We start from the raw sequence: 12,033 nt of genomic DNA, 5'->3' as shown, positions 1-12,033 counted from the left end.
AAATGTTGAAAAAAATCACTTCTGTTGTACACTTTGTTGTTAACAAAGCTGTATACATAGAATCATAGAATGGTTACAACACAGGCCATTCAGCCCATCATGCCTGTGTTGGCTTGCAGCAAAAGCAAGTGATCTAGGCCCATTTCCCTACCTTTCCCCTGTATCATAGAATCCTACAGTGCAGGAGGAGGCCATTTGGCCCATCAATCCTGCATCAACAACAATCTCACCCAGGCCCTATCCCCATATATTTACCCTGCTAATCCCCCTGTCACTAGGGTCAATTTGAGCATGGTAAATCAACCTAACCCATATATCTTTGGACTACGGGAGGAAACAGGAGCACCTGGAGGAAACCCACGCAGACATGGGGAGAATGTGAAAACTCCACACAGACCAGTGACCCAAGCCGGGAATCAAACCTGGGTCCCTGGCACTGTGAGGCAGCAGTGCTAACCACCGTACCACTGTGTCGCCCCCGAATCTCCCTCCACCCTCTCAGGCAGTGCATTCCAAATCCCAAACAATCACTCCATAAGCTTTTGCCAATCACCTTAAACACCTGCCCTCTGGTTCTTAATCCTTCCATCACCAGTTTCTTTTGGACAGCACCAATTCAGAAGGTCTACAGTATTCTGAGTTAATCAGTCTCATTCAGAGTAGTACAGGAGTTGCTAAATTAATTTTAGGGTGCTTTGGTTCGACAGAAATGAATAATGCTCCAGGGTACTGATTATTGGTTGGTATTGAGTGTTGTATTAGAAACATCTGCTGATAAATACTGAATGATGAAAGCATCAGACACAGATGAGACTGCCTCAATGGACAGTAGCTGACTAAAACTCCCCAATCGGCAAGAGAATTGAGTACACAGCTGAGTATCTAAGCAAAAGAAAATAAACTGGAGTGGCAGGTGGAATCTTTATTTTCATTTTCATCTGTATTTGATTTCTGTAAATCATTCACCAATATCAGGTTGAATAATAGTTAGGCAAAAACAGAAAATGCTGGAAAATCTCAGCAGATCCGACAGCATCTGCGGAGAGAGAATAGAGCCAACATTTCGAGTCCCTTTGCCAGAACTCGAACGAAGGATTATCTGGACTTGAAACATTGGCTCTATTCTCTCCCCACAGATGCTGTCAGACCTGTCGAGATTTTACAACATTTTCTGTTTGTGTTTCAGACTCCAGCATCCCCATTTTGCTTTTCTCTAAATGATAGTGAGAGCCGATAGTTAGAGCTATGCTACTCTGAAAAAGTCATACAAACTCGAAACGTTAACTCGTTTCTCTCTCCACAGATACTGCCAGACCTGCTGGGTTTTTCCAGCATTTCTGTTTTTACTTCAGATACCCAGCATTCATTGTATTTTGCTCTGACTTCTGTGCCTGCCTTGTTACGAAGAACAATGTTCCCCCGACCTACTTTTGGCCATTTAGTTCCCCTTTGTGGGACAAACAAGCCGTCTTTCCAGTGCAGATAGCATGTGCAGCTTGGAATCTGCTGAAGAGTCAGCTGTCGCTCAATATGATAGCACAGAAGAAATAACTAAAGTTGTGCATGAGCAAGAACTTTGCTTCCTGCAATTTTGTTATCCGCAGATGCGGCCAAACATTTTTGGTTGTGTGCCGCCTGTTTATTTAAATATGTGGTAACTTTAATTACTTTGGCATGGCCACACACGCACAATAACATAAAGAAAATAACGTGTGAGCAGCCTGGGTGGTGTTTTATGAATTGCTACATGGCTAGGGATCACTGATTGTAACTAAGACACTAATATCTTTGCTAATCTGCAGTTGAGTACAAAAGCCAATGGCAGTGACAACGTGAGAAAGGCACAATGTCAATATTCATGATCTGGGAGAATTCAATTCCCCAGCAAGGTTGTGTTGTAAATTAGCTGAACCTTCTGTTATATGCTGACCTCTCATATGTTAACAGAAGATTTAGCTGTTAAAAGAGTCCTCCAACTCCATCAGAGTATGATGCGCGATATAACTCACGAGGCTAGAGATGCTCGAGGAAATAAAGGCTTTTATTGACTACTACAATAGAGCTACCATATATAATACACGATCCCAGACTGAAGGGTCCCAGACAGAGCAGTGACCTTTATACCTCTCCCAGGAGGCGGAGCCCGACTGGGATGTACCATAATAACTATATTACAGGTAGAACAGCCCAACCCTAACCCCAACAGTAACATGTAGAACAGCCCAACCCTAACCCCAACAGTAACATATATACAGACTCATAGTACTGGCCAGACCCTGGCTCAGTACTACCTGGTGGGAACCAACGATGGTTCACCACATTCACCCCTCCTTTGAAGACAAAGGCCGGCGGGGTACAAAAAAAACACAGAACAATTGTTCATCAGTCTATAAGTTCAGACGGTCAGGAGGACCGCACCGTCGTTGTGACCTCCTCAACACCGGCGGTGACACCGGTGTAGGCACTCGCAGTGGCGTTCTCCCCAAGGCAGTGTCCAATGGCTCCTCCGATGTCTCACGGGCCGGTTGACCCCGAGGTGGTGACAATCCGCTGAACTCGGACACGCCTTGAAGTGGCGATCATCTCCTGGACTCAGGCAAGCTGTACACGGGAGTAAAAGGGTTAAGTGATGGTCCCGATGCTGCCCGCGCCGTGTCAGGAGGGGAAACAATAGTTGGGGGGTCTCTAACAGGAGGTATGGGAGTGACAGGGGTTTCCAAGCCCCCTGCTGGCGCCAGGTCTCGAATCGAGACCGTGTCCTCTCGCCCGTCAAGGTATGCCACATAGGCATACTGAGGGTTGGCGTGGAGGAGATGGACCTGTTCAACCAAAGGGTCGGACTTGCGGGTCCTAACATGTCACCGCAGGAGGACAGGTCCTGAGTACGTCAACCAAGACGGTAATGAGGTCCCAGAGGAAGACTTCCGAGGGAATGAAAACAGTTTCTCATGGGGAGTAGCGTTGGTTGCCGTACACAGGAGTGAGCGTATGGAGTGGAGCGCATCAGGGAGCACCTCTTGCCAACGGGAGACTGGAAGGCCTTTTGACTTCAACGCCAGTAAGACAGCCTTCCAGACTGTAGCATTCTCACGTTCCACCTGTCCGTTACCCCTAGGGTTGTAGCTCGTGGTTCTACTAGAGGCAATCCCGTATGAGAGCAGGTATTGCCTCAAGTCACCGCTCATGAACGACGAGCCCCTATCGCTGTGGATGTAACAGGGGTAACCGAACAGGGTGAAAAGATCACGAAATGCCTTAATAACCGTGGCAGCGGTCATATCAGAACAGGGAATGACAAAAGGGAATCGTGAGTACTCATCAACCACATTGAGGAAGTACACATTCCGATCTGTCGAGGGAAGGAGGCCCTTAAAATCCACACTCAGTCTTTCGAAGGGACGAGTGGCCTTAACGAGTTGTGCCCTGTCAGGTCGGTAAAAGTGCGGTTTGCATTCCGGGCATACCCGGCAGCTTCTGGTTATGGACCTGACATCCTCCACCGAGTAGGGTAGATTCCAAGCTTTTATGAAGTGGTAGAGCCGAGTGACCCCTGGATGGCAGAGGTCATTGTGGAGAGCCTGCAATCGATTCTCCTGCATACTGGCGCATGTTCCACGCGACAGGGCATCCGAGGGCTCGTTGAGTTTCCCTGGACGATACATGATGTCATAATTATAGGTGGAGAGTTCGATTCTCCATCTCAAGATCTTATCGTTCTTGATCTTGCCCCGTAACGTGTTATTGAACATGAACGCCACGGACCGCTGGTCCGTGAGCAGGGAGAACCGTTTTCCCACCAAGTAATGGCGCCAATGCCAGACGGCCTCCACAATGGCCTGGGCCTCCTTTTCCACCGCTGAATGTCGAATTTCGGGGCCTTGGAGGGTGCGAGAGAAAAAGGTGACGGGCCTGCCCGCCTGGTTAAGGGTGGCGGCCAGGGCGAAATCAGATGCATCGCTCTCCACCTGGAAGGGGATGGACTCATTGATGGCGTGCATCGTGGCTTTCGCGATGTCGGATTTTAGTTTTTCAAAGGCCAAACGAGCCTCTGGTGCTAGGGGAAAAGAGGTAGACTTGATGAGCGGATGGGCTTTGTCCGCGTAATTGGGAACCCACTGTGCGTAGTAAGAGAAGAAGCCTAAGCATCTTCTCAGTGCTTTTACGCTAGTGGGCAGGGGAAGTTCGAGGAGGGGACGCATACAGTCTGGATCAGGGCCAATGACCCCGTTTTCCACTACGTATCCAAGGATAGCTAGGCGGCACGTGCGAAATACACACTTCCCCCTGTCGTAGGTCAGATTCAGGCAAGATGCAGTGCGTAGGAATCTGAGAAGGTTGGTATCGTGGTCCTGCTGGTCATGGCCGCAGATGGTGACGTTATCCAGGTACGGGAAGGTAGCCCACAGTCCGTTATGGTCCACCATTCGGTCCATAGCACGCTGGAAGACCGAGACCCCATTGGTGACACCAAAAGGAACCCTTAGAAAATGGTACAAGCGACCATCCGCCTCAAAAGCCGTGTATTGTCGGTCCTCTGGGCGAATGGGGAGCTGGTGGTAGGCAGACTTTAGGTCGATGGTGGAGAACACCCGGTACTGCGCAATCTGGTTGACCATGTCAGAAATGCGCGGGAGGGGATACGCATCCAGCTGCGTGTATCTGTTAATGGTCTGACTATAGTCTATGACCATCCGGGGTTTGTTCCCACTCTTGACCACTACGACCTGCGCTCTCCAAGGACTAGCGCTAGGTTGTATGATCCCTTCCTTGAGGAGCCGCTGAACCTCAGATCGAATGAAGATCCGATCCTCAGCGCTGTAACGCCTACTTTTAGTCGCGATGGGCTTGCAGCCTGGCACGAGATTCTGAAATAAGGAGGGTGTGGTAATCTTAAGCATCGAGAGGCTACAGGTGGAGCGCGTTAGGCAATTTGGAGGCTGCGATTCTCCCACTGAAAGCGGAGGGAGTGGCCCACCGTACTGTAGGATTACACTCTTCAAGTGGACCATGAAATTTAGTCCGAGGAGTATTGGCGCGCAAAGGTGCTGTAACACCAGGAGCTTGAAGCTTTCGTAAACCGTGCCCTGCACCGTTAGGTTTACCACGTAACTCCCTAGCACGGTGACAGACCGGGACCTTGACGCCATCGAAATTGTCTGCTTGACAGGCTGGATCTGGAGGCCACACCGCTTCACGGCGTCTGGATGAATAAAGCTCTCTGTGCTCCCGCTGTCAAACAGACAATAAATCGTGCGTTTGTTTACCTGTATGTCCATCATGGACTTGTCGAGTCTGTGAGGCTTTGCCTGGTCCAGGATGATCGACGCCACCGTTGGTTCGTGAGCGCCACTGCAGGCAGCTGAGATGGATGATGGCGACCCCTGCTGGTCATTCGCGGTCGGTGCCGACCAAAATGGCTGCTCCCATAGGTCGCACGTGGGTGATGGCGCCCAAATCAGCGACCCCTGGTGGTCGCGCGTCTCTTGCGACTCCGTCGTCTGGAATGGCGACATCCTGGCCTCACACGTGGAAGAAACCCTTGACGATGCCGACGACGAGGAAAACGGCTCCGGGGAGTCACACGCCGCACTGCTGTTCCTGGATGTAAGTTTGGATCGACATACCTTCGAATAATGCCCCTTCTTGCCGCAGGCGGAGCACAACACCGCTGTAGCGGGACATCGCTGCCGAGTGTGCTTCACTCCCCCACAGAAGTAACACCGCGGGCCGCCTGGAGCTGCTGCCGTCGTCAGGCCCGAGGGTAGGGACGCAATCACGCAGCTTTTCGGTCCCGCTGGATGAAGTGGGGTCTGTGACTGCCCCTGCCACGCTGTCTCCACGTGGTCGTCGGGATACATCGCCAGGCTTTTGGAGGCCGTTTCTAGCGTATCCGCTAGCTCTATAGACTTAGTGAGATCGAGATTACCTTGCTCCAACAGCTGAAGTCAGATATAAGACGATCCGATTCCCGCCACAAATGCATCTCGAGCGAGGTCGTTCATGTTCTGGTCTGCCGACACTGCTTTGCAGTTACAGCCCCTGGCTAGCTGTAGGAGCTCGCACGCATACTGTTCTGTCGTTTCGCCGGGCTGCCGTCGTCGAGTGGCTAAGAGATATCGAGCATGCATCTCATTTGGCGGTTTAATGTAGCGCTTCTTAAGAAGCTCGAGGGCCCCTTTGTAGTCGGTGGCCGCACGGATCGCTAAATATACAGCGTCGCTTACCCTCGCGTGGAGGACCCGGAGTCTGTCGTCGTCTGTGGTGACCGCTGCGGAGGCTTCGAGGTAATCCTGAAAACATTTCAACCAGTGGTCGAAGGTGTTGGAGGCGCCCGCCGCACGTGGGTCCAGCGTAAGTCGTTCGGGTTTAAGCATTTGCTCCATGCTCTCTGTATCGTTTTCTTTTTTTTTTCAACGACGAGAGTTCAATTAGTAGTCAATAAAATTGATGTGCGATATAACTCACGAGGCTAGAGATGCTCGAGGAAATAAAGGCTTTTATTGACTACTACAATAGAGCTACCATATATAATACACGATCCCAGACTGAAGGGTCCCAGACAGAGCAGTGACCTTTATACCTCTCCCAGGAGGCGGAGCCCGACTGGGATGTACCATAATAACTATATTACAGGTAGAACAGCCCAACCCTAACCCCAACAGTAACATGTAGAACAGCCCAACCCTAACCCCAACAGTAACATATATACAGACTCATAGTACTGGCCAGACCCTGGCTCAGTCCTACCTGGTGGGAACCAACGATGGTTCACCACAGAGTATTGCTTATAATGACTGTCATTACTGCATAAAGCCAAGAGGTGGTGTTCTAAGTGACTTCCGCAATTTGAAATTAACATGAAAAGTGTGACAAGTATTTTAGTTTGTCGCTCTGTATCTGTCATTTTCTTTTTAGCTTTGTTGGGTGAGCAAACGAGCTTTATCCAGAGACAACAGCCAGTGACAAAAATAAATCAGTATTCATGCAAACATTGCACCAAATTGATACAAATCAGTCGTACATCGGAAAAATAGTCAGAAAATTAGAACTAGACCGTTCAGGAGCGAAATTAAGGAACACTTCTACTGTCAAAGAATGATTTATTTATTTAGCAAATGCAAAGTCCCTAAGCCAGGCAGTTTCTTCCAGTCCTGCTGTGTTGAGTGCAATTGACCTTGGCTGAGTCTGTGGATTGGACACTTCTATAATGTGGTGCATAGTTTGCTCACAGGGGGCTGGCACTAATGCCCTATTTGTGGATGGTGGTAAAGTAGAGGTCATGGCTGGTTCTGAACCTGTTGAGGGTGGACCACTCTTTCTTTGGAAGGTTGAAACCAGGCAGTTGTTGGGTTGGGTTTGAGATCAAGTACTTGTTTGTCATGTTCAATGATACCCATTCATTTGTCCAGGTGGAATTCACGTTGAAGTCCTGTGTGGGGGGGATTTTCAAGAGTAATGGAAGTTTGGAACTCTATTCCACAAAAGGCAAATAATGCTGGTCCAATTGTCAATTTTAAATCTGTGATTGCTGTATTTTCATTATCCACAGGTATTAGGGGATATGGGCAAAGGTTGCTATATAGCGTTAGGTTGCAGATCAGCCATGGTTTCATTGAATGGCGGGATATACGTGAGGGCCTAATGGCTTATACCATTTCCTATATTTGTAACAAAATGCATCGCTAAGACACCAATTTCAAATAAATAATAAATATTTAAATCACAACTGAATTGTGCTTACTCCATAAGTCATTGCTAGTTTTGTTGTCCGGGTGTTTTTAAAATGTACATACCTTTGACTGTCCCAATAGTTTAATGCTATTGTTATATTTGGTAACTAATTAATTGATCTCAATAACATAAAGTTATGAATCATTTTCCTGAATGAACAATTGGAGGATCAAGAACTAATATTACATCAGAACGTTAACCAATATCTCCAACACAAACCGAGGCTATCAGCTTCAATCTGCCCCAACTGGAATGGTGGGATGAATCTTCCTGTCCCAAATCAGAATGGAATGGAGGTTGGACAGCAAACAAAATAGTGTTGGTGGCCCTGTGCCGATCTGCTGCCTCTATTCCCAGCTTTGCTGACTTTCCCAAGGATGGAAACTTGAAGATCTTCTCATTTGTAAAGACCAAACACGGTCCAGAATTTGGGCCACTTCTCTGGTGTCCCAGCTCCATCTCCCCTCCCCTCAGCCACTAAGTGGTGGCAATCACATTTCTAGGGTCAATTAGTACCCAACATTGTGCAAAATGCTTCCCCTACCCCAGCAGGCTATACAGTATAAAATTGGTTGCTATGGCAGCAGTACCATGCCTACCGCCTGCCCACCCTCACTGGTATTTTTCCATCTTGACAGGCTTGCTCCTCCGTGGGCCAATTGAGGCCCTTAAATGGTCATTCGATGGTTACTTAATGGCATCAGCCTATTGCCTTTAGATTTTTTTCCATGGTGGGAGAGGCCCAAGACATGTGTCCACTTGATGGCCTTGTGGGCAGATCACGGAGTGGTATCTCCTGTTTAGCCACCCTATAACCATTAGAGGTCTCAAACAAAATATTCCCAAACCCCTATGTTTCCCCTCTTACCACACCCTGTTGATCCATGTCTGCCCACCCCATCATTGCCTGGACCTGCCATCTTGACCCCCATGAGACCCTGGAGATACCAAAAAGGCTGGGTTCCATTGGCATGTCCTCATCGGAACTGCACGCCGGTGGCTCCCAGTGGTACTGTTGTTCTTGGGTGGCAGGGCATCCTCTCTAAAGGTGCTGAAAATCCAGTCTCACGTCAATTAAAGGCCCATCGGCCATCAAGTATCTGTGGGATGAGCTAGCCAAGTGTAGGTGGCTTTGTCCCGAACATTATGACCATGGCCCCTCCCGGAAAAATTCAGTCCAAAAACATAACAATCTAATTACATGAGTGTAAGTAAGTGTTGCATTCACTACACATCCACCACATCTGTCACACCATCATACTTGAAATCATCACTTCAAATTGTACATCAGGCTTGCACCTGATTGGCTAAAATTTGATATTCATGAAAGGAGTTGCACCTGAATGAGAAGGAATCTGCCTGTCAATAAGGGCCAAAGAGCTATAAATATCTACCAATCAATAAGCAACAAATGCATGCAACATTAACAACCAGAAAAGTGAAGAAGAGCTAAAATCACTCAAAATATTTTTCAAAATCCATTCGACCATCACTGTGTTTTGCATGGATATAGTACTAAAATTTAGGGATTATGTTTCTACCTTGGACACAATCTGTACTTAAAATGATGCTGATTAGGTTATAATTCAAGGTGTCAGCTAAAATGTATTTGCATAATTATCACAGAATCCCTGCAGTGTAGACAGAGGCCATTTGGCCCATCGAGTCTGCACCGACAACAATTTCAGCCAGGCCCTATCCCTGCAACCCCACGTATTTACACTGCTAATCCCCTGACAGTAAGGGGCAATTTAGAATGGCAAATACACCTAACCCACACTCCTTTAGACTGTGGGAGGAAACCGGACCACCTGAAGGAAACCCATGCAGACACAGGGAAAACATACAAACTCCACACAGACAATCACCCGAGACCGGAATTGAACCAGAGTCCTTGGCACTGTGAGTCAGCAGTGCTAACCACTGTGTCACCATACAAATATAACATCATCCATGTAGCAGGACAATTGGTCAGTGCAATGGAACATTGCACTGTTTTTTTTTGCCTTACAAGAATCAATATAATCCAGGATGGCAATCTGAAAATGTCTTTATCACACAAAATATGTGCTTTTGAACAGTGTTAAGTTCTCCACTGTGGGTAATTTGATTTGAAATTCTTTATTCTTTAATGTGTTATGATTCCAGCTGATATTACTACTGGACAAATCAGATCTTAGGGTGGAACCAGACTTGATAGATCCTCACTTTTCTTTGCTGCGATATGTGGAGGGCAGATGCTGAATAGTCACAGAGACTCTTGAAGCACCTTTATCAAAAGAATAAAACATTTATTAAACTATATCATACTACTCCATCACCCCAACTATACCTTTACAAAATATGTTCAGATTCGTAAGGATATCACACGTTACAAACTCTATCTTATACTCTAATGTTCACAGTATGTACATAGTCCACGTAAACCAATTAGGCAAATTATGGTCAGACACCCCCCACTCTGAAACCAAGTGGCAGATGCCACCCAAAGCAACTTCTATGGGATTTTTCATCAATTCCCCCAGACATTTGTCACACTGTGAGCCAACTGACCTCAGTGGAACTCTGTCTTCCACACAAGGGTTTTCAATCTCAGCTCTTGAAGAACACGTCATGGAATCTCTTCCCTAACAACACTTTCTCTTGAATATCTTCACCAAGGATCCACCTCCTGGGTTTCAACCTCTCCTTCCAATGTTCCTCTTCCCTAGAGCACCACCTGCATTTAAGCTTTGCCTACCATGCAATCTTTCAGATACCCAGTCATGCCAACACAGCATCATTGCTTCATAGGCTCATAGTAAGGAGTCACCAATCTTTGGATCTTCCTGGATCGCCTGCTTATTGAAAGCTCATGTTATCTCAGGTCCACACCTAGTTGCGCTGTCTTTTAACTTGGAGCCTCTGCTCCCAACTCTTAACAGGACCTTTTCCAGATTCCTTTTCATTCCCTTTGACTACAAGGTCTTCTTGGAACTTCCTTCTGTCCCTCTCCCTTTGGGATCTTTCTATCCATTAATTTGGGGTCTGCTTTCTACAGTCTCCCTTCATGTTCTGCTAGAGAGAGACTTAAACTGCTCATTGCAAATAAAAGCATAATCACCAACTGAAATTGTTTTTGCTGTCTCTGTGGGTGCTGTGTTGCAGCATAGTTTTAGTTCCTATTCTAAAAGTCATAAAACCTCATTAAAATGCAGGCATATTTTAAAGTGAAAGTAAACTCAAGATTTCTTAACGCACAGATACATAAATACAAATTAAATTTCAACTTAAAGCTATATATTTTTCCTAACCCCCACAAATACAGATATACATTACCTAAAACTATATCTATTTCCCTGGAGGTCTTGTGGCACAGTGGGTAACATCCCTGCCTCTGAGCCAGAAGCTCTGCATTCGAGACCCACCCAGGGACTTGATGGCCTAGAGTGGTCAAACAGGGTGAGTGTGGCAACCTGCATATCCTTCCAACAGGCCAATGGCCGGCAGTAAGAGCAGGAAAGACCCCTAGTCAGCTATGCTCAATGTGGAATGGCGCCCCTCAAGCTATAAGACCTTGGCATCAGACCAATGACCAGTTCCGGAAATTACCAGCTATGGAAACAGATGAAAGTCTGTCCTAGCCATTAGGTGCGGGAAGAGGATTGGAATTTCTATTTCTGAACCAATAGGGTGTGGGCGTCTCTGGCATAGCCGATATTTGTTGCCCGTCGCTAATTGCCTTGAACTGAATGGCTTGCAAGGCCATTGCAAAGGGCAGTTAAGAGCCAACCACATTGCTATAGTCCTGGAGTCACTTGTTGATCAGAACAGTTAAGAATCTCAGATATTCTTCCCGAGGGGCTGTTATGAAAATTGATGACAATTTCTTGGACATCATTACTGATGGCTAGCTTTCCGCTCCAGATTTATTAATTAATGGAATTTAAATGCCACCCACATAACTCCAGAGCATTAGCGTGGGCCTCTGGATAACTGGTTCCAGTGATATTACAAATCCACCACCACCTCCCCACTAACCTCAGGTTAGTGAATAATTTCAGTGCAGTTGTGATTTCTGTTTGCATCAAAACCATAATTTTTTGGACTAAAAAATAAATTTGACAGGAAAACAATGTAACTAATTGTGTTTGAGGGCTTTTAATGTATCACCACAGTAATGGTGCAAGCATGCGATAGGGCATTGAACCTTTGATCTTTTCAGCCTCTGTTCCTAACTTCAGCCTCAGACTCTCTCTGACTCTCCTCCAAGCTTCAGTTCCAGATACACTTCTGTTCTGGGTAGTTTCCTGAAATCTACTC

Source organism: Mustelus asterias, chromosome 20 (assembly GCF_964213995.1).
Source record: "Mustelus asterias chromosome 20, sMusAst1.hap1.1, whole genome shotgun sequence".
NCBI lineage: Eukaryota > Metazoa > Chordata > Chondrichthyes > Carcharhiniformes > Triakidae > Mustelus > Mustelus asterias.
This window is presented reverse-complemented; position numbering follows the sequence as displayed.